A 27,550-nucleotide genomic window follows, 5' to 3' on the forward strand; every position below is an offset into this window, starting at 1 on the left:
GTTTCTATGCATTCATTTATCTGGCAAAGGGGGAAGCAAAGGCATTAGGGTTTTGCAGAGACTAGTGGCTGGAAGACTTAGTCTCTGGTTGGCAGTGACATTGATCCTGGAGGTAGTTCTTATAATAGAATTGATGTGATTACATTCTTGACTGGAATCCAAACTCTAGTGCATGGCCTCAGTAGAGTCCATGACCAGAGCAACACTAGCCTGAGGCTGTTAAAGTTTGATTTGGGGTCTGTTTCTGGAGGCTCTGGCCTGAAATCTGATTCTCCATCCCTTCTAACAATTCTGCCATCCACTCGCTAACCTTTTTCATAAACTCCTTTTCTATCTTATTCACCAGTTAACTTCCAAATAAGGATTTCTGCATCTAGGAATTCTTATGTAAGGGAAAGAGGCAAGAGTTCCAGGAAGGAGGCGCAGTCCTTTAAATGATGGTTAAAAGTGTTAATACTCTTATGGAAGAAGAGGCCAGACAGTAAAGTCTTGAAGAGCAAATGAAGAAGTTTCAAGTAAGACAGAAGTTTCTGGAAGAAAGACATTAAAGAAAGGTTGAACATTTAAGGAGGCAGGGCTCTTAGATCCAACAAGGACTGTGGGGGAGGTCCAAGGGGAAATTCTTGCAAGGAGTAACATCAGAAAGAATGGAAATTTTTTCTTTCTTTTCTTTTCTCTTCCCTTTCCTCTCTTTCCATCCCTCCCTCTCTCCCTTCCACCCTTTCTTTCTATTTTTTTCAGAAGGGGAAGATAATAGTAAGTTAAATGAAAATGAGTGGAAAAATTGCTGAATGGCAACATGCTATAATTGAAGTTTTGGAGTCTGACTGTAAAGCCTTAGAATTATCTAACACCCCTAAGAAGTCTTTTGGGGAGTGGGACCTGGGCAGGAGTCTGATGTCCTGGTGGGGCTCACCTGTGGTGTGAGATTAATGATAATCATTCAAGGGAAGGATAAGGAAGTAGAAGCAGTTTTGAATGTTTTCTGTTTCCCTGAAGTTATTTTTCTCCCTACCTTCTCTTCTTGAATATATTAGGGGACAACAGAGAATGAGATGGCTGGATGGCATCACCGACTCGATGGACATGAGTTTGAGTGAACTCCGGGAGTTGGTGATGGACAGGGAGGCCTGGCATGCTGTGATTCATGGGGTCGCAAAGAGTCGGACACGACTGAGAGACTGAACTGAACTGATGTCTTAATATTCCCTCTGCTCATTTATCCATTTTTTATCCTTTCCCTGTTCCTTACAGCCTCCTTCTTTTCACCTCGTATTGTTTCTTACTGTTATGTCATGATATTTTCCTTAAGCTCTTGCTGTTTTTCCTTCTCTTACTATTTCAATACCTGATTCCTGTGCCATCTCCCTAAAGTTTATTTTATTTTTCTTTCACACTTTCTCTGAGTTTTCTTTATTTATCTTTTGCTGTTATCTGTTTGTGTACTTCACATCTTATTCCTCAAGCTTCCTGATCCTTCTGGTCTTTATCCTCTGACCTTTAATTTTCTTTTTCTTAAAAAAATCAATTCCTTCTTTCCTTTTCTCTCCTCCTCATTTTAGCCTCTGTCTTGGCCTTTCTCCCCACTTTCCCAAGAGACTTGAGAATCTTCATTTTCCAATGCTCTTGACTATTTCCCACTCATTCTCCTGTAACCTGCTTTTTAGTCTCCAAAGTGGTTTTATTTCTAGCTCAGCTCAACCTGGTACAATAGTTTGCCTAGCCCAGGTAGATCACAAGTGAATTAGGACCTCTCCCTGATAATAGGGCTGTTCAAGATCAGACATGGGGGAAGAAACAACATAATAAAAGGCAATACATCATAACTCAACATGCAACACCTCCACTATGCTGTTAAGTTCTTTCATGCTTTGGCCATGTTCAATATTTCCAGTGGTCCTCCAGAAATCAAACTTCCTTTAGTCAAATGAATCCGGTAAATCCCAAATCCCAAATTCTTGCTGTTTCTCATACTGTTTCTTTGCTTGGAATACTCATTTTTCTTCTCTCTTTCAGAGCTTTAGGACATTGCCTCGTATAACCATTCTAGCTTTATACTGATCTTCCTTTTCTTTGAATTCCTATAGCATTGGATATACCAAGTAATTTAATCGCATAGTATCTTACCTGTTTTCTGGTGTGTACTTTACTTTGACCAGTTGTAGAGGAAACTCTGAGAATGGAGCATATATCATTTAATTCTATATTATCTATAGCACCTAGAATGGTTCTGAGTACATAGTAGGCTTTTTTGAACATTTAATATGGCTGCTTTTTTGAATTATTACCCTTATACAGCATAATTTACATTACATTTTTAAAGCCTACTTAAAATATAAATTTTGCTCTGAGATTAAATGACCAAAGGGCCTGCTATCATTTATTCCATGCGCCAATGATCTGTGCAACATTTCCTCTGGTGTCTTCCTGAGCTGGCAGGAGCCAGCCATTCATTTAAATTGGCAACAGACATGGAAATGAATTTGTGTGCTGTCTTACTTGGTAATAAAACCTAAAGTGCAGTGTAATTTGTGATGGTTTGAAGCGGTAATGCAGTTTTGGCAAGTGTGCTATATCTCTACAAAACTTACTGTTAGAAGATTTTCAAGCCAGTAGGTTATAGACTCTCCTCCTAAAAACAATTGATTAAAACTACCTCTTTCTGGACTTGGTCCAGTCCTTATTGGCAATAACTAAAGCACAGGTTACACTTTTGGTTGAAGTTTTCAGCATCAGACCAATTTGCCCTTTTTATACAGTACTTTTTCTAATCTATTTTTTTTTTTATCACCAGATATAATACTTCTTCTAATTTAAGAGATACAAGATAGTAAAAATTGTATCCAATTCAAGTTGAATTTGGATTTGAAGCAGCAAGGGAAATACTCTGTGACTGAAGGGGAAAAAAAAGGTGGAATAAGAGCATAAAATCTTTTCAACTCTCCAACTTTCTCTACAGAAATCATCCTTACATTCTTGGCTATGTAAATGTAAAGTGGTTGGAAGTCAGTATGCTAGCTAGATTTGATAGCTTTTCAATAGCTGGCTCTATCTGAAAATTTTAAGCCAGGGAAGTAAATATTTATGCATGTAGTGTCCTCTGATCCAAAATTTATCTCAAAAGAGATAATTCTAAAAAATAAATCCAAATTTATATTTATTCCTTGGTTCTAATAAAAAATTTGAATCAAGAATTTAAGGTTTCTCTTAAATAATTCCTAGACTTTCTATTATGTTGGTGTCCTTAGACCTAATGATCATTCTTGAAGTGATTTATATCTTCAGAATTGCAAACCAAGTTTGCTAGAATCCATCTTTTCTTGCTGGATAAAATATATTAGGCTCCCATGACACATTGATGTGTTCATCAAAAGGGCTAGATTTATTAGCCACCTCCCTAGTAGTAACTTCCAGTGACAGAGTAGCTCTGTTGGAAGTCTCTCCTGGGAGGTTTACCAAAGAGAGCAGGCAAATCTTACTTGATTTAATTGGACTCCTATAAACAGCTGTCATTATATTTCCAAGAGACTTGCTTTATCAGGGAGTCTAAGAAGTCATAATTTTCATTAGGAGAAAGAACTTGGTCAGTGCTTTATTTTCTACCAGTTGATGAGCTACTTTCCTGGTTTACCCCTTCAGCCTCTTTCCTACCAATGCTGTTAACACTGTCATCCTTTCAACTGACTGTTGTGTCTGGCCTGCAAAACTCCAGCCATCTTAGGTCATCCCTCCTTCCCTCTCACCACTGGAGAAAATATGACAATCACTCAGGTTAGTGAAAATTTAAACATTCTTACTGAAAACATCTTGACTCATGCTGTGAGCCAGAAATTATTTCTGCAGTCTTTGAGCAGTGTCATCCACAGCCAACCTCACTTCCTTCCTGCCCATCTCTAAGGACAAGTAGTCTTTCCACAAAAGCTCTTCCATCAGCTCATGCTCTATATTCTCCTCTCTCTAAGACCATATTCTTTCAATTAATTCCTTTCTCTGGTCTGTTTGCAGCCTTCCCTTCTCCCTCTCTAGTGATTGACTTGTGGTATGAGTAAGTGACTCTTCCCAATGTTAGTCAATAAACGTATTCACAAACACTGATATTCTTGTTTGTTCACATTATATATGGTTGCATTTCCTTGTTCCCTTTGAAGTTATGTATGGCCATATGATTAGCTTTGGCTAATAACAGGTGATGAGTTTTACTGATGGCTGGAAGCTCCTAAGGCCAAGGTGATAAAGCCTCCACTTTTCTTGGCCTTCAAGTGACTGTAATAAATATACAAGCACTGGGCATGTCATATACAGGAAAATGTATAACTTCAGAGTTTGGAGGTTGTTTATTATTGCACAATACCTTCATCTATCTTGACAGTTTCCTTTCTTAATAACATTCCTGAAACTCTGCTTACATTCTCTTTTACTACATTTATTTTCCCCCTGAACAACTAATTTTCTTAAAAGCACTCACTCTATTAACTTTTCCCCTTCTCTTTGATTCCTTTCCTCTATTAAATATTTTCTGACCCCATCACTTTACCAGAACTATTCTTGCTAAACCTGCAAATGACCTCTTAATGTTTAGATGTATTGGACTGATTTTATGACCTTACTTGACCTTGTGTGGCATGTAGCACTGTTGACCTTGAGAAACTTTTCACTTCTCATTCTTTTCCTTCAAATTTTTGCTTTTTATTTGGCCTCTCTCCTGCCATTTGCTGCTCAAATGTTTGTGCACCTCAGTCTTTGGCTTTTTCCCCTCTTACACTCTTTAATCTCTCTTATTGTCGTTGTTCAGTCACTAAGTCATGTGCAACTCTCATAGGTTCCATGAATTACTGCTTATCAGTCTTGGCTCCAAAACTACATGCAATAAAGATGATATTGTACAATATTAAACTAAGACTTTTTTTTTATTCCATAAAATACTGTACTCAAATACACTTTTTTTTTTAATGTGGAAGATATTATTGGAATTAATGCAATAATATTGACAATAGTAGTAGCAATACATATTTTATATAAACTGTGGAAAATTCTTTTTTTTTTCTTTAGAGCAAACATTATTTTATTTTATTTTTATTTATTTATTTTTTCAAAAACAATTTTAGGAATCTTTACTTAAAAACAACCTTATCTTAAAATGGAGTAACTTTGGTTTTACGAGCAGCAAGCAAAGTACAGAAGCAAAAATGCATTACAGGAGCATTAAGTTCTACACTAGGTCACAGCTTCTAATCTGAAATCACACCCATAATATCATTTTTCAGATATCTGGGAAATAGTTATTTCCCAGGATGTCTGAACCATAGCTACTCTATTTTGACTTTTAATTGTTAAAAAAAAAAAAATTTTTTTAATAGCCAAAGCAGATTTCACCATTAATGATGTCAGTGTTTTTCTAGGTATGAGAAGATGCAAGAATTGGAACTCATAAAACCTTTTTCTGAAAAGATCTAACTATCTGAAGGCCTGTTCTGCCAGTTTTTTTTTTTTTTCAGAGCACAGAGTGCCTCATTCCTGATTTTCACCCTGAACTTCTTTCAGGGGGTGTTGAAGGTCAGCAGCTTGCAATGGTCATGATGTAATCTTTGTAGAGGCAGCTGGCAAGTACCAGCTTCCAGACAGCAGGGTCCCTTCATAACCACATATCTGACCATGTAACACCATTTCATGGCCATTAATATTAAACTAAGACATTTTTATTTTTACCATTAAGTCATGAACTTTGCCATTTTTATCATGCTGAAGCCATTCTTTGATAATGGGAATCATTCTTATATCACAATCTTCTCCATATTATTTCGATTTGTGAATGGGGGAAGAGCCTACTTTCCTGTGGCCTGTTGAGAAAAAAAAAATGTTGGTATGAAAACGGGCTTGAAAGTCCAGTAATATGTAGAAAGAGTGGTTTTGCTGATTTCTTTAGTCTCCCATTAAAGCATTAAATGTAAAGGAGTCAAATCATTGAGTTCTCCCTTGGTGTAATAAATTTGTTAAGCAAAGAAGAGCAAAAGGGAGGAAGTTAGAAAGGTTATCAGATGTGTGTTTTGGTCTCCTCACCCCAGGTTTTAAATAAAAGAGAAATCAACCAGGGCAGATGGACTTACCCTCTCGCTGTTAGGAACTTTAGGAGAAAACTACCATTTAAGGTAGAGGTACAACAGCAGGTTCATGGTCTCAACACAGGCAGGCAGAGCCTCATGATGGAGCAGGGTTAAGAGTCTTTTTTTTTCCTGCTAAACCTCTCTTGGTATAAGCACCAAGCTGAGAGTCAGGGCCTGCCCCTGGGGCTGCTGCTGTGGGTTCACAGCAGAGGCTGGGAGTGAATCACTCTGGGCGTGAATGGCCTGATGGAGAACAGGGACATGACCTAGAGGTATATGCAGCCGTGAAGTAACAAGGAGATTCTGTTAGCAGAGAGGGGCCATCAGACTGTGACTAGACCAGTAGATAGACCAGACAAAAAATGGATTGCAAAAATTACAGATGTCAACAGAAGGTATAAATTTAGTCAAATTTAGTCAAACATGCCTCCCTGGACAGTTGACTGACTTTTTGATGTCAATATCGTGAAGATCCAGAAAACACCATGTGGATTTGAAGACTGTTCATTTTCCTGCCCTGAAGTCACATGAACACTCCACTCCTATATCCATGATGTCACAGTAAATGGGTCTTGGGAGGGGCAACTGGCAATAACAGAATCTAGACAGTTAATTTCAAGGACTAATTAAGTTAGCTGTTGGAAAACACATGAAATCAGACGGGCCATTTAATTACTCCTATAATTTCCTTTAGTAAATGAGACTTGTGATTAAGTCCAGTTGAAATACAGACCAAAGAAGAATATTGCATTTTATATGTTCATTCAAGTTGTAATATGAATTAAATTTTTGATCCCTACACACTACACCGTACCACACACACACTCAAACACAAAAACACACACAGAGTTCAACTATTTTTAGCTGAAAATCTCACTGTCATCTCACATTCAAGATCTAGCAAACCCTGAAAATCTGTGCTATTTCAGCAATTCTCCTGTCTCGGTCAGTGGCATCATAAAACAAAAGCCAAACCAAGGAGCTGTTAGTCTTCTATAACCTTCCGTCTTACTCACTCTTTCTATTCCCAACACCCATTCTATAAATCCAATCTCATAGCCATCTCTGATTTCATCGTGCCCACTATAGAGCGACAATAATGTTTGTAGAATTCAGCAAATAGTCACTCATTATTTCTCTACAGAGGTGGAACTGGTGAACAGTATTTGCAGAAAGGGTTCGAGAGTTAGAATGGGTTAGAACTCCCTAAGGTTCATACCATGAAGAACAGGAAAAAAACTAGACCTTTAAATACATATATCTGTGTAATGGAAGTATAAAAACATGATGCATGCATATCATACACACCAACTTGTAGGTAGTGGCTAACTCTGAGGGTGGAGGTTGGGGAGCCACAAGATTCTGGTTCTGTTAACAAGAGAAAATTGTTATGATGTGATATTAGCCTATGTTAAATCTAGATAAGTTTATCCATTATATTAGCTAATGTACTATGTCAGAATATTTCACAAATTTATTAAAATATTTGCTTGGCTAATGGCAGCCAAGAAGATAATTACCTACAAATATTGTTAAGCAACAATTTTAATACTAATCACAATATTTGGCAGAGAGGTGCTAAAAAAATTGTAGCAAGAATACAGAAACAAGACTTTCACAACATGGAGTGGTATAGGATTAAGGAAAGGAAGCTGCTTTCTCTATGGCAATTTGATATCGTTAAGAACAAAATTCAGTTGAATACTTTTTGAAGATTTTATTGGCTTCACTCAATGATTCATGAATTAGGCAGCATCCATCTATCAAACTAGCTTGTAAAAAGCTCTGAAGAACTGTACAATGTGGGAGATTTTATAAGCAGAAGGGGAAGGAACAAGGAGGTTACTAGCAAAGAATGAATTGTTTCAGCAAGGGCATCTTCCTTGGGAGATTACAGGAGTCTATCAGGTAGATTACTTGTCTAGTGCTGATCAGGAGATTCCAGACTGAGTGTTTAAGATCACATCCCTTGGAGATGCTGAAACTGCAGTTAGGTTAGGTATTTTCTTAGTTTGGTGACGTGGACTTAACCTAAGTGACACTGTTTGTGGCCTGTTTTTCTTCTTAAAAATGTTAGAAAAATACAGTTGGACCCATTCCCAGCTGTGTGACTTCAGAAAAATTCTTTAAACTCTAAGCTTTGTAAGGGTTAGATTAGCTATGCCTACTATGTAGTGTTTCTCTTCCAATATTACAATATTATTCTGTTTCTCACCACTTAGAGATTTGCTAATTTCTGAAACGAAAAAATAGAATGTTCTATTAGAAAAACTATTTTGGCAAGGAGGTGTTTTTTTTTTTTTCCACACCATTCAGCATGCAGGATCCTAGTTCCCTGACCAGGAAAGAGCCATGTACCCTGTATTGGGAGTACGGAGTCTCAATTAGTGGAGTTCAGGGATGTCCTGGCAAGAAGTTTTTATTGGGTAAAGTGTTTATATTTGGGCACAGGACTATGAGAAGTCCCATGGCGTGGATTTAAATTTCTTGCTGGTTCTTATGCCGAGCTAAGAATACAAGTAAATCTTGACCCACCACTTTTCTCATCAGAAGCTTCCAAGTGGCTAGGAAGAACTTGACGCCCTTAAGAACTGATGCTAGATTTTATAGTCATGTATTTATTTTAATGCTGAAGTTAATTTTATGGTTAATCAGGTAGAACTTTCAGTACATTTGGATCCAACTAATCTAAATCAATCCCCCTATTTCCTTTGTGATGTCCTTAATAGAAGAATTCCTTTAGGTACTGACATAGGTATTTGATCCAGGTGGACCCAAATGATAATGCCACCAGCTTTGACTCCTTTGGAGCTAAGTAGGCAGGTACCTTCACGACACAACAAAGCTTCAATAGGACAAATTACTTTTGGGGTGTACCACAGGTCACACAAGTAAGTCAGAAGTCAAATTACTCTTTCAGATCCTAAGGATGCAATAACCATAGTGTGAACTTACTTGCTTTAATATCTCCACAGCAATGTATCATCAGTTACAATTTAGATAGTTAAAGTACTGAAATCAAAAGAAGAAATTCATCAATCCTTAAAACCAGCCTAAGATCCTGTTTCTTCAATCATATACAAATTGATAGTCTTTCTAAAATGCAGGGAAAGGGGAGGAGATCATGATTCTTATTTGTGTCGATAGACTTGGTGCCTAGGACAGGGCTTGACTGAGCTTTCAATATACAGTGGTTTAAAAGAATGTGGAGGCAGAGTGTGGGTAGGAAATATCACATGAGAGCACAGAAGTGGAAAAGGCATTTCCACTCCTGCAAATGGATATAGGAACTGAGAGATTAATGTTGGCTAATAACCAATCACATGTGTTCAGGGAATAGAATAGACTCTGGTGAGATTCCAACTAATAGGTGAAAATATTTGCTGAGTTCTGCCTCATGTGTAGCTTACAGTTAATGACCTCTAAACAATCATCTACTATTTACTAATCTCATGATCATAATGATGAACACATAATGGTTACACATGTGGAAAATTCCCCAAACACACAAAAGTTCTTTTGATCTTGTTTATTTAACCAAATCTATTATTATACCCTCTACACTTTCCATTGAAAATAGAATAATGTCTATCATTTCCTCAGTGGTCCTGGAAGAATAAATAATGATGAGAGATCATTCTAAGTAAAGAAGGAAAAAAATACTTGCAAGTAAGCACCAAGAGACTGGACTTCCCAGGTGGTGCTAGTGGTAAAAAACCTGCCTGCCAATGCAGGAGACGTAAGAGAGGTGGGTTTGATCCCTGTGTCAGGATGCTCCCGTGGAGGAGGGCATGGCAACCCACTCCAGTATTCTTACCTGAAGAATCCCATGGGCAAAACAGCCTGGCGGGCTACAGTCCATGGCAAAGAGTTGGAGATGACTGAAGTTACATAGCATGCATACCACGCATATACCAAGAGACTAACAGGGGTTGTGAGTTAGAATCACGTGCAATTTTGCCCTCTGTTGTCACAAGCTGAATAATGTATTACTTTAATGTAATATCTTGTTTTAATAATTAGAAAAGTAAATGTATTTAAAAATCCTCCAATATGGTCCTAAACAGGGCTCCTGAATGTCACTCTCGTGGCATAGTTTTTGCACTTTTCTACTTCTCAGGAAGTTCACTGAGCTCCCAGATGGTGGCATAAATCTGCTTTTGAAAGAGAGGAGGACTTGTTGAACTGGTTCCTCCCATAGAGAACCACTAGTTATTCTACACCATTCTGCTCTGCCATGGGCCCAGAAGTTTTTTATTAGAACTCACTGTTTTAGGAAAGCATTTCTTTACAGACCAGACCTAACTACTACCTTAACTGTGCAACCATAGGCCCAATGAGGGTTTATTAATAAACTCTTCCCCCACCACCTGGCTTCTTTGCACTCTGCTGGAGGCCCACAGTTGTTGTTCATGACAACCCACAGCAGAAAGATGTGGAGCTTGAAAAGTTATCCAGCTGTCCTCATAGCCATAAAAATGCTCAAAATAGAAGAATTTTAATAATAAAATTTCATTTATGATGATAAAATTAATTGATTTTTTATGGTTTTGCATTAAAAAAGTTAATATTATTCATACCCACCCCTGCAGAGAGCTCTTAAATATGGCCCTTCATGTAAATTGTGTCCATTAACTTCATCAGAATGTCAGTGCAAATAATCATTCGTGTTGGAAAATTTCCCACCTCCATTTCAGACAAGGAGTCACTGGGTTGACCCTGAGAAGCAGCCTGTGCAGTTGTACTGAAATCATGACTTTTAACAAGTACCCTTTTTATAGACAGAAGAAAACTTGAATGTGTTGACAGGAGCCTGAATAGTGCCCTTGAAAGGCATGCATTTCAGAATCAGAACGCTGAGGAATCCTCCTTTAACTACTTAATATGTAAATTATGTTCTCTCTGTACCACCTGTAATGACTGCCAACTCATTAATGAGCTGATGATACAGTAAGAAATACAGGAGCCCTTTCAAAGCCATAGGTGGTAGCTACGAGCTGATTTATGATCTAAGGCTTATCTTTCTCCATTATCTGCATCACTTGATGAGCATCCCCTTTCCCTGCTCCTCCATTGTCTCATATCCAACGCTTAAGCTCCTGGGACTTCTTTTCCTCCATGCCTGATGACAGCACCATTTGCTTCTCTGCAAAGTATTACCCCAGCCCAGTGATCCAGAAGTTGAATCTCAGTCATTCTGCACAATAAAGATAACAGCTCCTGGCCCGGGGCCTATCTAAAAGCTTTCTAGCCCAGTTGTAAGCGGTTGAGGCTCAGATGCCTCTTCATTCAGCTGCAGTCTGTGCATTTGTTCAGCAACCACCATAAACCTGAAGCAGGACGTGCTCTGATGGCCAAACAGAACAGCTTGTGGTTTTTGACAAATCCTATATTGCTGTGGTTTTTCATTCTTAAAAAAAATACGAACATCGCATCTTCGTCACATTCACATTCCCATCAGGCCTATCTATGGGAGACCCAGGAGTCAGTTTAGCTACAATGTCATTTCGAAAGTGACACTCAAGGAGGAGGGCTTTGTTTGGCACGTCCAGGTGCCTGCCGCGGTTCTAAACCTGAGCCCTCTTTCATCTTCTTTGTTCTTTTTCAGGAGGGAATTTTCAAAAGACTAACGCAGCATTCAGTCTCATGTATACCGCATGCTCCCCTAGTTCTGCAGTTTCAGCTTTGTTTTGGCATTACAGGGTTTGGATTAAATCAGAATATGAGGTTTAGCTCCAAACCACACCTCTTGGCCCTTGCTTGATTAGTTTAGCCTGTGCCCTTGCTCAGCAGCAGGAGGTGAAGTTAGCAGCTCCAGGGAAGCACCGCTCAGGCTGACTCCCCTTTCTCCCACTTCCTCTCATTTGTATTCCAAGGCTGTTCTGAATAAGGATGCTACAAAACCCTTCTATCCGTCCACAAGTAAATAAACCTTAAAGCAAATCTTTCAGCACAGATGCAAAGTGCTTTATTGTCATGCATTTTAGGCAAATAATAATGGTGCTTTGTTAAAGATGCACTTCCTGAGATCTTTAATGTTCTGCTGGAAAAATGGAGGCTTCCTGACGGTCCAGTAAGGTCCGGTTTCATAATTATGCTTAAATGGAACACTGAGTAAATGGAGAGGAAGGTGCTTCTGCATGGGGAAATAGGAGTACTCGGATTAGCGGTTCATCCTGTCCTGTGGCAGAATGGTTTCCAGCTGCACCTGCAATTTCAGGTTATTTTATTGGGAGACTCACTTATTTCTTCTTAGGGACTTCTCGTGGCAGGGGGATTATTCCACAAGCTTCTTTAGTTACTTGTTTAATTAATTACCTTCCTTTTCAGAGTGGCCAAAAATTAGCTAAGGGATGAGAAGAGGTCAGAGCGGGCAAACTTAGAAAAAAAATTTAAAAACCATAGGGTCCTTAGTCACCATGTCATGTCTTTTTTGTTTCAGTCACATAGCTTACCGGGAAACTTAGGGTGTTTTCTCACGGCCAACAAGATCATCAGTGCAATTAATTATCCTCAAAGGCAGTGACGTCCAAAACTATCCAAACCCCCATGCACATTTTTTTTTAATTGGAGAAGTTTCAATTACACACATTGAACTGCAGATTTAGATGTTCACTTGTGACTGAACTACAGTATATCTCATACACGCACACCTTCAGGCTGTGAACTTTCAAAGATGTGAATGCGCGTTCAAATGTCTAATCACTCAAACTAGCTCATGTGTCTAGTGTACACTGTCATGTGTGTGCATCCTCTACAAGTGGTTGTCTTTTATGTGTTTATAGTACTGTATAGAGTACAGTAGAACAGTATTTTTATTTCAAGCCTGTTGGAAGCAATCCTAAAAGCAGTGGTGATATAGCTGGTACTACCGTACTTTTCAAGGTACTGTATTATACTGTAAGATTAAAAATGTCTTCTTCATTTTTTTTGTGTTTATTTGCTTTTTATGTGTTATTTGTGTGAAAAGTATTATAAGCTTATTACTGTACCATACCATATAGATGATTGTATTAGTTGGGTGTGTATTAGTGTTAGTTGCTCAGTCGTGTCTGACTCTTTGCGACCCTGTAAACCATAGCCTGCCAGGCTCCTCTGTCTGTGGGATTCTCTAGGCAAGAATACTAGAGCCGATTGCCATGCCCTCCTGTGGTGGATTTTCCCAGCCCAGGGATCGAACCCACGTCTCTTGCATCTCCTGCATTGTAGGTGGATTCTTTACTGCGGAATTATGGGGGAAGCCCATATTGAAGTGTACCTGACACAAAAAGCTATACATATTTAATGTTATAACTCAGTGAGTTTGGGAATGGGTTCACATCCACGAAACCATCACCACCATCAAAGTTATAGACATTTTCATCATCTTCCAAAGTTTCTTCCTGCCCTCTTTTTTGTTATTATGTCTCTGTTTGTCTGTGTGTGTGTTAAAGATAATATCACACTATTAGCACATTTTAAGAATATGATATAGTATTGTTATCTATAGGTACTATTTTGTATAGTAGATCTCAAAAACTTATTTACCTGTATGACTAAAACTTTGTACCCTTTGGCCTTCACCTCTGTAGTCCCCCCTCCCAAAAGCCCCTTGCAACCAGCAGTCTATTCTTTGCTTCTGTGAGCTTAACTATTTTAGAATTCATACAGTATTTGTCTTTCTATGTCTGGCATATTTCACTTAACCTACTGTCTTCCAGGTCTGTCCATGTTGTCACAAATTGCAGAATTTCCTTCTTAAGGCTGAATAATATTCCATCATGTAGATGTACAATATTTTCTTCATTTATTCATCTATTGATGGACGTTCAGGTTTTTCCCATATATTGGCTTTTGTGAAAAATACTGAAATGAACATGGGAGTGAAAATATCCCCCTGAAAAATATAATGAGGTCCTCATTATAGTTCCTTTGTATAAATACCTAGAAGTGAGATTCCTGGGTCAAACGGCAGTTCTGTTTAATTTTTTGAGGAGCTTCTTGGGGCTGTTTCAACTTATATTCCCTTCAACAGTTCTATGCTAGTGTTCCCTCTTCTCCTTATTCTTGCCAGTGCTTGTCATTTTTCCTCTTGTTTTGTTTCGATAGTGACTACCTAAAAGGTGTGAGGTGATGATACCTCATTGTGGTTTTGGTTTTTATTCCCCTGATGATTAGTGATGTCCATTAGTTTTTCATATACTACTGGCCATTTGTATGCCTTTTCTGGAGAAATCATGTGTGTGCTAAGTCACTTCAGTTGTGTCTGACTCTGTGCAACCCTATGGACTGTAGCCCGCCAGGCTCCTCTGTCCTTCGGATTCTCCAGGCAAGAATACTGGAATGTGTTGCCATACCCTTCTCCAGGAGATCTTCTCAGCCCAGGGATCAGACCCAATTATAATAATTTCTAATTTCCCTTACAACCTTTCAGGTGTGGAATTTGTTAAAGGGGGGAAATGTTATCTATACTGACACCTAAAGAGTTCATGTTTTCAACTTTGTTTAAGGACAACTGCAAATGTCCATGACCTATGGTATTAATTCAGCAATTTAACAAGAATTTAACAGTTATTGAATTCCTTTTCTGCGCTAGCCACTGGTCTCAAAGGTAACGGCATAAGAGTAAATAAAATAGAAGACATTCCTGTTCTTGTGGAACTTAACATTTTGGTGACCACACATCATTCTGATGGTAGCAGATATCTGAGTCAGACTCTGCAAAGTTCTTGTCTATGGTGATTCATTCAATAGATGCAGAAGCAAAGCTCTTTGCTTCAGTTCCTGTCCTTTCAAGACTTTTCTGTTTTCTTTTAATTATTGTGAAATGAGCAGCTTTGTTGAAGAGCTATGCAGTACTGTTAGACAATCTGAGGATTCTTCAAACTGTCAAGGTGTGTTCTTTGTGAATCTGCTGACTTTGAGCCCACGCTTTTCTTTTTAAGGATAAATGTTATTTAGGAAAAACACTCTTCTAGCATTATCCAGTAAATATTATTTTTTCAAGCATCGAGTAGTTAAATGTCTTCGTTGCTTTTTCCCCTTTACAGCCTTCAAAATTCAACCTCAGACAGGCTGGCTGACTTTTCTAGTACTGAAAAGGATCTGATTCAGAGTTATTTGACAATCAGTACTACATGCTATCTCCTTACTGATAATCTGTATTTTGTGGCAAATCTTACCTTCCATATTATTATAGCTAAGCTTATTTTAGATAAGCGTTGCTTTAATAGACTCTTTAAACTCGATATTCATTGCATACATTGAAGTAATTTGCTACCCAAATATTTCTTTTGAATTCTTATCTGTCTCTTCTTTCCATCCTGTTTCTCTACCTTTAATCTCGATCTCACCAGAAGTTCTGTAGCAGAAATGAGATAGCACAAAGGAATGTCAGTATAAGAGAAATGAGACTACACTGGCATATTATGGCTTGCATGCTGTGAGGGGTAAGGCAGAGGAAGAAATATATTTCGGAGAGAATCAAGGGAAATAAATCAGATCATTTCCTTGTATTTTCAAAATTAAGTTTTCACAATGTGGCACCACTTGTTTTTGTTTTGGTTATTGTTTGTTTTGTCTCCATTAATAGAATATCAAATTAATATTCAAATGCAGCACATCCAGAATGTAACATTATTTATTTTATTATTATCTGTCCTTTAGATCATTCACCCGTTGATGAATTCTATAAGTGTGTAAAAGGAATTCACTGTGCAGGACTGTAGCCATGAATAGGCAGATGCCCATTAAATTAATTAAATAATACATATGTAGAAAATGAACCACAGAGGAACCGAGGTACTTGTTCAAGTCACAGAATCAGTGAGTGGCAGAGGGCAGATTTGAACCAGTTTCCTGGCTTCAGTGCCTGTGCTTCTGAGGTCTACTAAATACTGTCTCCACAGTACTGCAAACTTTTATATATTTTAAAGTGTTTTGGAAACACCTGGGGAGTTTTAAAAAATGCGGATTTCTGGGTTCACTTTCCCATGGTTTCTGATTTGGTTGGCATAGGATGGGTATCAGGAAGTTATTTTTAGTAATAGTTCTAAGTAATTCTGATAGGCAAGGTCCATGGATCATTCGTTGACAACAGTGGTTTGTAGAAATGGGGAAAAGAATGGTGAAGATTTTAAAGGCCAAAGCTCAGAAGTTGAATACTGTGGGCTCCTTTAGCTGTGGGCACCTTGCTTAAATTCACTTTTCTAACTTCTGCAGTGGAAGGTGGGATAAGGTTTTTTCTTTTTTTTTTTTGGTGTGTGAGGATTTAGTTCCTTAATCCATTTAAAATGCTAAGTATGGTGTGAAAAATAGTAAGCTCTCAATTTGTGTTCAAAGTTATTAGTGCAGCATGCGTAACTAGTAATTAATTCAAATATTGTATATGTAGATACTACAAAAAATGTAACAGGCATGTGTTCTTCCTTGATCCAAAAAGAAAAGTAGATGTTCTGATTTCATTTATTTCTAACATTCCTTAATTTTTCCCTCACTTTAAGGTAATTGCCCTCGTTTTCAACTTTAACCCTTAGCTTCCTGGCTTTCTGTGTCAGAAAGAACAGTAATCTGTTTTTCTCCCTCTGTACCTCCTGCTGAGTTAACCTGATTGTGCAGCATTAAATTGGGTCACTTGGGGGAAAATGGTGGGGAGGGAAAAGATAAAAGGCTTGTACAGAAATCTGAGATTAAATTCTCCCGAACTGGTGGAAGTGTCATCCAGGTCTTTGTTCTCCATGCCTTCCTTTGTGCTAGTGTGGTGACATGACACAAAGGTGCATTATTTAAGTGATGCCGGTTTATTCCTCTTTGCATAATCACCATTCCTTCACTTCTTTCCAGTGATGCCAGGGTAGCCCCTCAGAGAATGTGCAGAAGCCTTTGTAGTAGAAAGGAACTGAAAATGCATCAACATTTCTTGACAAATACTAACTGAGTTGCATGGGGAGAGCGTGGAGTATAACTTTAAATATCCCAATATTATTCTAGTCATCAACTCGGGAAACCCAATCCTATATCATGTAATTGGAAATTTAGTCTCCCGTTAAGATGAAAGAATGAAGAAATTCAAAACAGTGCATGAATAGGGAACGCTACCTTGTAGCCCCATCACATAATTCTGATGGGTCTTGAAAAAGAGATGTATAAGGATGGATGAGGACATGAAAAGGGAATATTAACTGTTTTATTCACAGTACTATCTGGAGCTGCTAAAAAGATACTGAGTTTCCAACCTAGTTGTATCAACCTCAATTCAGACTGCCAGGGCCAAGATACTTAGTTTCTTTTTTGTCCTTTCAGCAACATGTGGAAGGTCAAGACTTTCTCACTCTTTTATGATGTCAGATTGTCTCTCAAAGCCTGGGAAGTGATGTAGTAATGTTGCCTATCTTAAAATTCTTGTGAAGGAAGAAAGGGTTGAAAACTTCTCAAGCTATTCTCATTTACTATTTACCACTGTGTCTAGATACTATTATCTTTCAGTTTTTAAGGAAGCAAAAGAAATGCTGTGAATTGATTTGCCCCATCTCAACAGTGTGACTTAATTCCTGTTACTATTCATGGTCATAGGTATATTAAGCAGTCCTGAAATCAGTTGAACAAATATTTATCATGTTATTTAAACATGAAAAATGTGATATATAAAAAACAGGAAAACAGAAGAACAGTCTAAGTCCTCTGTGCATTTTTTAATTGGCTTTTTTTGTTTTTCTCTTGTTGTTGAGTTGGAGTTGCCCTTTATGTATTCTTGATATTAACTCATTTTCAGATACATTGTTTGCGAATATTTTGTCCCATTCCACTGGTTGCCTTTCACTCTTTGGACTATTTCTTTTGCTAAACATATGTTTTCAAGTCTTATATAGTCCAGCTTGTCGATTTTTGCTTCTGTTGCCTATGCTTTGGGGTCATATTCAAGAAATTATTGCTAAATCCTACGTAATGAAGATTTTCTCCTATGTTTTCTTTTAGGATTTTTAAAATTTTAGGTCTTATGTTTATGTCTTTAATATACTTGAGCTAATTTTTACATATGGTGTAAGGAAAGAGTGCAATGTCATACTGTTTGCATGTGGTTATATAGTTCTCCAACATTCACTTAAGAAGCTGTTCTTCTCCATTGTATGGCCTTGGCATTTGTAGAAGATCATACGACTATAAGCATGAGGGTTTGTTTTGAGTTCTCTATTCTGTTCCACTGGTCTATATATCTATCTTTATGTAGTGTGGACTGCTTTGATTACTTTAGACATTATAGACTTTAGATGTTATAGATGGAAAGTAATCTAAAGATTGCTTTAGATGTTATAGACTATAGATGTCTATAAGGGGGAAGGCAATGGCAAGGCACTCCAGTACTCTTGCCTAGAAAATCCCATGGATGGAGGAGCCTGGTAGGCTGCAGTCCGTGGGGTCGCTAGGGGTCGGACATGACTGAGCGACTTTACTTTCACTTTTCCCTTTCACACATTGGAGAAGGAAATGGCAACCCACTCCAGTGTTCTTGCCTGGAGAGTCCCAGGGACGGGGGAGCCTGGTGGGCTTCCGTCTATGCGGTCACACAGAGTCGGACACGACTGAAGTGACTCAGCAGCAGCAGCATTCTGTTCCACTGGTCTATATATCTATCTTTACATAGTGTGGACTGCTTTGATTACTTTAGACATTATAGACTTTAGATGTTATAGATGGAAAGTAATCTAAAGATTGCTTTAGATGTTATAGACTATAGATGTCTGTGTGCCCTACCCCTCCAGATTCATATGTTAAAGCCTTAACCGTAACTTTGACTATGTTTATCACTTGTGAGGAAGTGATAGAAATCTGTGAAGGAGTGACACAGATAAAGAGTGTGGAGCCCTGATATGATAGAGATGGTGTTGGAGGAGGATATTGAAAGGATATAACCACTGATTGATCTGAGAATAGGACCCAGGCGGTGGGAGGTTTCTTACCCCCTCCCCCATCTCTGAAATGAAACTTCCGCCCACTGTTCCCACAGTCGGAGTTCTTCTCTAAGACTCAGCCTAGTGAGACCCGTGTTCAGCTTCTAACTTACTGAACTGTATGATAATAATAATGTGTTGTTTTAAGCCACCAAATTTGGGGTAGTTTGTTTACATCAGCAATAGAAAACTAATATATTATGCCTATTTCCATATTGGGACTTTTTCTGCAAATAGGAGGACTCATTAAAGCAGTAATCTTAATATATTGGACTTCAGAATTTGCAAAGCACCATACGTATCCACCCACCTGTCATTTATTCAGCCAGCTGAATTTTAGTCTTCCCTGTGATGATCTCTTGCTTTCTCCATGATCCAGCAGATGTTGGCAATTTGATCTCTGGTGCCTCTGCCTTTTCTAAAACCTGCTTGAACATCTGGAAGTTCATGGTTCACATATTGCTGAAGCCTGGCTTGGAGAATTTTGAGTATGACTTTACTAGCGTGTGAGATGAGTGCAATAACATCTATTTCTGCTTCATTAACTATGCCAAAGCCTTTGACTGTGTGGATCACAATAAACTGTGGAACATTCTGAAAGAGATGGGAATACCAGACCACCTGACCTGCCTCTTGAGAAACCTGTATGCAGGTCAGGAAGCAACAGTTAGAACTGTACATGGAACAACAGACTGGTTCCAAATAGGAAAAGGAGTATGTCAAGGTTGTATATTGTCACCCTGCTTATTTAACTTCTATGCAGAGTACCTCATGAGGAACGCTGGGCTGGAAGAAGCACAAGCTGGAATCAAGATTGCTGGGAGAAATATCAATAACCTCTGATATGCATATGACACTATGCAGAAAGTGAAGAGGAACTCAAAAGCCTCTTGATGAAAGTGAAAGAGAGTGAAAAGGTTGGCTTGAAGCTCAACATTCAGAAAACAAAGATCATGGCATCTGGTCCCATCACTTCATGGCAAATAGATGGAGAAACAGTGGAAACAGTGTCAGACTTTATTTTTTTGGGCTCCAAAATCACTGCGGATGCTGATTGCAGCCATGAAATTAAAAGATGCTTACTCCTTGGAAGGAAAGTTATGACCAACCTAGATAGTATATTAAAAAGCAGAGACACTACTTTGCCAACAAAGGTCTGTCTAGTCAAGGCTATGGTTTTTCCTGTGGTCATGTATGGATGTGAGAGTTGGACTGTGAAGAAAGCTGATTGCCGAAGAATTGATGCTTTTGAACTGTGGTGCTGGAGAAGACTCTTGAGAGTCCCTTGGACTGCAAGGAGATCCAACCAGCCCATTCTAAAGGAGATCAATCCTGGGTGTTCACTGGAAAGACTGATGCTAAAGCTGAAACTGCAATACTCTGGCCACCTCATGCGACGAGTTGACTCACTGGAAAAGACTCTGATCCTGGAAAGGTTGGGGGTGGGAGGAGAACAGGACGACAGAGAATGAGATGGCTGGATGGCATCACCGACTTGATGGACATGAGTTTGAATGAACTCTGGGAGCTGGTGATGGACAGGGAGGCCTGGCGTGCTGTGATTCATGGGGTCGCAAAGAGTCGGACACGACTGAGAGACTGAACTGTGAACTATGATGATCTCTTCTAGGTTTTTGGGGAAATTAAGTGAATGAAATAGTGATTATTCTCTTTGGATACTTTGAGGTGGTTACTTTTATTCCCCTTTCTAAATGAAAATTATTGAGATTCTGTTTAATTAAGTGACTTGCCCAAGATAACACAAACAGCCTTATCAATACAAACTCAGGACTATTCCCACTAGAAACCTTAGAAAAATAGCAAATTACATTTAACTGGTATCTGTTTCTGATATAAATTGAAATTCTTTGTCATTTCCTATCTGTTATAGGAGTATAAGCAAGCCATTTATCCCTTGAGCATCTATTTTTCTGTGAAATGAGAAATTAATATTTAAGTGAACAATCCAAGGATAAGTGAGATATGGGTAGAGCTCCTTGACATGTGTTGGAGGAATATGTTTACGAATAGGTGCTAAGATTGTATATATTGTATCATATCAATACTATTTTAGACATTAATATAGAGATAAGGATATTCTGCATATAAGTTAAATAAGCAGGGTGACAATATACAGCCTTGACATACTCCTTTTCCTATTTGGAACCAGTCTGTTGTTCCATGTCCAGTTCTAACTGTTGCTTCCTGACCTGCATATAGGTTTCTCAAGAGGCAGGTCAGGTGGTCTGGTATTCCCATCTCTTTCAGAATTTTTCAGTTTATTGTGATCCACACAGTCAAAGGCTTTGGCATAGTCAATGAAGCAGAAATAGATGTTTTGGCACCACCAACTCGATGGACATGAGTTTGAGTGAACTCTGGGAGTTGGTGATGGACAGGGAGGCCTGGCGTGCTGTGATTCATGGGGTCGCAAAGAGTCGGACACGACTGAGTGACTGAACTGAACTGAACTGAGCTGAACTGAGCTGATGGATATTCTGAGCTCTACGTGTATTACTTTTAAAGAACACGTGATTTAGCAAATAATCATTAGTAGGTTGTGCTATTGGTGTATTAAATAATGGTATGCAATAGTCATACTCTCAGACAGGCTATAGTTATAAAAAATACTGACCTTAAGTATCTTCTGCTTATTATCTCATTTACTGAGACATTATTTTGCATCATTAAAATTCTACAGATGTTTCACAGATGTCTTTGAGGATATATTTCTGCAGCTTGTTATTAAGCTAAGTTCTATGCACTATGTCAGATTTCCATAGCATATTAATGAGAACATTATGCAATTGTAAATAATTATGTTTGGAGCAATTGAGATGAAGAGCAGAACTACTAAAATGGTTATAAAATTCTAATTAACATTTTAACAGTAGAAAGTTTGATGCTTTGATACCAGAGGAGAATGGTCTCAGTCAGTAGATAAAATGAAGAATTCCCAAGTGGGCTTAAGAGTGGATGAAACACTGCACTGCTATCATATTTAATGGGATATGTCAGATTTTACCACCATTTGAAAGAATGCAAATAGGGATACCGTAGAAATTACCTTGACAGAAAACTGCACAAAATGCAACAGAAACTATCCCTCAAGCAGCCTTGCAGGGGTTACTATGATGTCCAACAACTGTCTTTTCATGTAATCTCTTGATAGTGCAGAAAAATGATAGTGTGTATGTGTGTGAATGTGCATGTATGCACATTATAGCTTGAAAATTGTAAGAATATATGGAAATTCTAGAGGCAGGTATATTCATTTTTCTTTGTATCATAATCACTCTTTGATAAAGCTATACATGCAAAATTATTTATAGCTTTAATAAGGCATCCATCATAGCCAGGCTACTACAGAGACAAGGCAGCCTAAGAGATGCTCATACTATTTGAATTTAATATGCTGTTTTGCATTTTCATGATAATCTTCTTTTATATCTTGGCTCTGTGATATTTAAGTATTGCATTTTAGCAGCCTGTTCTTGTACCAGTTGAACTAGTCGCCTTTCCATATGCAATCTGTCATTGGCATTGAAAAAAAAGCATCCTTTTATTAATCTTTGAAAAAACTTAGCCACACATGCTCTCCTTGAACTATTCTACAATTACAGCATAAGCTCAAAGAAATTATATTTATTTCACACAATCTTTTAGTAAAATACTATTATTAATTCCTCTGCCTATTAAAAGTCAGTGGAATAGAAATGGGGTTGTAAAAAGGAATTTAAAAAATTACTTGCTGAATCAAATTGTGGGTCATGGAATCGTTGACATAGAAATGTAAAAAAAGAATGTAATGATTATTTTAAAAGCTAAAGAGAAGAGTCTGACTTTTTCCCAATTATGTATGTTTAAATTGAATGAATATGATTTTTAATAGCATAAACATATATATTATTCATTAAATGAAACAAGAATCCTAGGGTTTCACTTTATGACTCAGGAGACAGAAAGAGGAAGAGAAAAATGTAAATATTGAAGGTAAAAGATAGAATGGTTAATAAAGAAAAAGAGAAGTTGGTAAGAAGGGGAGTAACAGATAACAGAAAGCTTTGATCAGGAAGAGACAGGGCCAGTGAAGGGAGGGAGGAAATAAAGCACACATAAAGGGAGGCAAAAAACCTCTATCTCCAGACTGCCTGGAAAATATTTTACAGATGTAAAAGAGGAGAATTTACATCCCTCAGATGTGCTTAAAAATTAGATAGCGATAATTCAGAAAAGAAATGGGTTTGTTTCTTGTCAGACTTAATAGCACTTTGTTTCTTTCTCATGTGTCAGTTTTGTTAGGCCTTGGGTTTTATTGTTAGAAGTGTATCTAACAGTCTCTCCCACTGGCCTATAAACTCCTTATTCATTTTTTAATCTTTCCAGTTCAAAGCCCCTAACCACAAAGACTTGAAAGACATAATGAAAATCAACAAAGAGAAACTGACAAACCTACAAACACAGAGAGAGGTTTAATATGCACAGAATAAACAGCCAGAACTGAAGAGGCAAAGAATTGGAGATTTAAATAACCCATTGAAAGCATGATTAAAAAATATAGATAAAGGCTATGTCCAACAGAAAATAAACATGTTTCAAAGTACACAGAAATTTACTTGAGTAAGGCTACAATGGAAATCTCAACAAATTTAAAAAATGTCAACATCATACAGGCAACATTGTCAACTACATGTAATAATATTTTAGAAATCAGAAAAACTAAAAAAACTTTTCTTTCTGCCTGTCCTGCATGATGATTTAAGGGGGAGAGTATACTTAACAACCAATGTGTATGTTAATAAGAAAATTATTTAGAAATTAGAAAACATTTAGAACTGAATAAATATTAAAGCACTATGTATCAAAACAAGATGTAGTTAAAGTGGATCTTAGGGAGTCATTTGTATTCTAAATTTCTATAGTTGAAAATGCAAAATCATTGTCAAAATCAAGATAGAAGGAACGATTGAGAAAGCCAAATAATTTAGAAAAAAGGAAATTAAAGAGATGAAAGCAAAAGTTTATGAAATAGAAAAAAGACCACAAATAAAAATCACTAACAAAATTAAAGTAATATGCTAAAAATTATATGTTATGATATTATAGGCTTTATTGGGGGATGCAAGACTGAAGTGACTTAGCAGCAGCAGCAGCAGCAAGAATGGTTCAACATTTGAAAACTGATTAAAGACATTTAACTGTAAATAGTGAACTGTATACAAACATTTATCTCTGCTCCTGTTAAAAACATACATAAAAATGCCACTAGGAGGAAAAAAACAAGTGGAAAGTAAATGAGAGAGCAGACAACACGGGGGAAGAGATGTTAGTGAAAGTTTGAAGCACAAAAGCAAATGAATGAGTATTTTCCAAATCTGACAGCAGATTTGGAAAAGCAGAAATTCCTCTAAGCCTGCAAAGAGGAAATCCAAGGAGCGATACAATTGAAAAATAAAAACCTTAAAAAAATTTCCTATGAATTAGGAGGACCTGTGAAGTCAGGAATATTGTTTCAGCATCAATATTTAAGAAGCAAAAACCACAGGTCACCTAATCTGCCCAGCGCAGTGACACACCTATTCCTCCCCTGCCACAGCAGAGGATGAGAAGTTTGCTTGAGCAGTGACTGGACCACAGGTTTTCTCCACTCTTGGGTGCAAGGCCTGGCTGTCAGACTAGGGACAGTTATGCAAGCAGGAGTCTTCCCTGGTGGCTCAGTGGTAAAGGATCCCCTTGTAATGTAGGAGTCACAGTAGTCATGGATTCAATCCCTGAGTCAGAAAGATCCCGTTGAGGAGGGCATGACAACCCACTCCAGTATTCTTGCCTGAAGAAACCCATGGACCATGAAGCCTGGTAGGCTACAGTCCATAGGGTCGCAAAGAATCAGACATGACTGATGAGACAGAGCATGCATGCACACATGCAAACAAAGATTAAATGTGACCATCTCAGTCTCTCTTTCTCCTTATCCCTCCAAGAGAAAGATGGGAAGAATCATTGATTTGGAGACTGGTTGTTTTGTATATGCCTTTGCATGTATACCTGTGTGTGCAGGTGTATTATACACTTACTGTATGTCATACACTACTACCTAACTGAATTTTTATCTAAGAACAGACTAAGATGGAGAAGGTTGGAGCAAGATGTCTGCAAGTTAGATATTCTTATTTATGATAAAATGCAGTATGATCTTGGTTTGTTTCCAAGGCAACCATTCAATATTACAGTAATCCAAGTCTATGCCCCAACCACTAATGACAAAGAAGCTAAAGTAGAATGGTTCTATGAAGATCTGCAAGACTTTCTAGAATTAACACCAAAAAAGATGTCGTTTTCATCATAGGGGACTGGAATGCAAAAGTAGGAAGTCAAAGATACCTGGAGTAACAGGCAAGTTTGGCCCTGGAGTACAAAATGAAGCAAGGCAAAGGTTAACAAGACTTTTGCCAACAGAACACACTGGTCATAACAAACACCCTCTTCCAACAACACAAGAGAAGACTCTACACATGGACATCGCTAGACGGTCAATATCAAACTCAGATGGATTATATTCTTTGCAACCAAGGATGGAGAAGCTCTTTACAGTCAGCAAAAACATGACATGGAGCTGACTGTGGCTCAGAACATCAGCTCCTAATTGCAAAATTCAGGCTTAAAGTAAAGAAAGTAGGGAAAACCACTAGGCCATTCAGTTCAATTCAGTAGCTCAGTCGTGTCCAACTCTTTGCAACCCTGTGGACCACAGCACGCCAGTCCTCCATGTCCGTCACCAACTCCTGGAGTCTACCCAAACTCATGTCCATTGAATCGATGATGCCATGCAAACATCTCATCCTCTGTTGTCCCCTTCTCCTCCTGCCCTCAATCTTTCCCAGCATCATGGTCTTTTCCAGTGAGTCAGCTCTTCACATCAGGTGGCCAAAGTATTGGAGTTTCAGCTTCAACATCAGTCCTTCCAATGAACACTCAGGGCTGATCTTTAGGATGAATTGGTTGGATCTCCTTGCAGTCCAAGGGACTCTCAAGAGTCTTCTCTAACCCCACAGTTCAAAAGCATCAATTCTTCCATGCTCAGCTTTCTTTATAGTCCAACTATCACATCCAAACCTGACTACTGGAAAAACCATAGCCTTGACTAGATGAACCTTTGTTGGCAAAGTAATGTCTCTGCTTTTTAATATGCTGCCTAGGTTGGTTTTAACTTTTCTTCCAAGAAGTAAGGGTCTTTTAATTTCATGGCTGCAGTCATGTGGTGATTTTGGAGCCCTCCAAAATAAAGTCAGCCACTGTTTCCACTGGTTCCCCATCTATTTGCCATGAAGTGATGGGACCAGGTGATCTTGTTGTTCTAAATGTTGAGTTTTAAGCCAATGTTTTCACTCTCCTCTTTCACTTTCATCAAGAGGTTCTTTAGTTCTAATTTGCTTTCTGCCATAAGGGTGGTGTCATCTGCATATCTGAGGTTATAGATATATCTCTTGGCAATCTTGATTACAGCTTGTGCTTCATCCAGCCCTGTTTCTCATGATGTACTCTGCATATTAGTTAATTAAGCAGGGTGACAACATACAGCCTTGATGTACTCCTTTTCCTATTTGGAACTTGTCTGTCCTGCCATGTCCAGTTCTAACTGTTGCTTTCTGACCTGCATACAGATTTCTCAGGAGGTAGGTCAGGTCGTTTGGTATTCCCATCTCTTTTAGAATGTTCCACAGTTTATTGTGATCCACACAGTAAAAGGCTTTGGCATAGTAACTAGGCCATTCAGGTATGAACTAAATAAATTCACTTATGATTTTACAGTGGAGGTGACCAATAAATTCAAGGGATTAGGTCTGGTAGACACAGTGCTTAAAGAACTATGGACAGAGGTTTGTAACACTGTACAGGAGGTGGCTATCAAAACCATCCCCAAGAAAAAGAAATGCAAATAGGCAATATGGTTGTCTGAGAAGGCCTTATAAATAGCTGAGAAAAGAAGAGAAGTGAAAGGGAGAGGAGAAAAGGAAAGATATGCACAACTAAATGCAGAGTTCCAGAGAATAGCAAGGAGAGTGATAGAGGAAAACAATAGAATGGGAAAGACTAGAGATCTCTTCAAGAATCTGAGATACCAAGGAAACATTTCATGCACAGGTATGGGCACAGTAAAGGACAGAGAAGAAGAAGAGGTTAAGAAGAAGTAGCAAGAATACACAGAATAATTATACAAAAAAAGGTTTTAATGACCTGGATAATCACAATGGTGTGGTCACTTATCTAGAGCTAGACATCCTGGAGTGTGGGTCAAGTGGGCCTTAGGAAGCATGACTATAAACAAAGCTAGTAGAAGTGATGGAAGTTCAGCTGAACTATTTCAAATCCTAAAAGATGATGCTGTTAAAGTGCTGCAACCAATAGGCCAGCAAATTTGGAAAACTCAGTGGTGGCCACAAGACTGGGAAAGGTCCATTCTCATTCCAATCCCAAAGAAGGGAAATGCCAAAGAATGTTCAAATTACTGTACAATTGCACTCA

Source organism: Moschus berezovskii, chromosome 10 (genome assembly GCF_049115385.1).
Source record: "Moschus berezovskii isolate FMDL1 chromosome 10, NW_MosBer_1.0, whole genome shotgun sequence".
Classification (NCBI taxonomy): Eukaryota; Metazoa; Chordata; class Mammalia; order Artiodactyla; family Moschidae; genus Moschus; species Moschus berezovskii.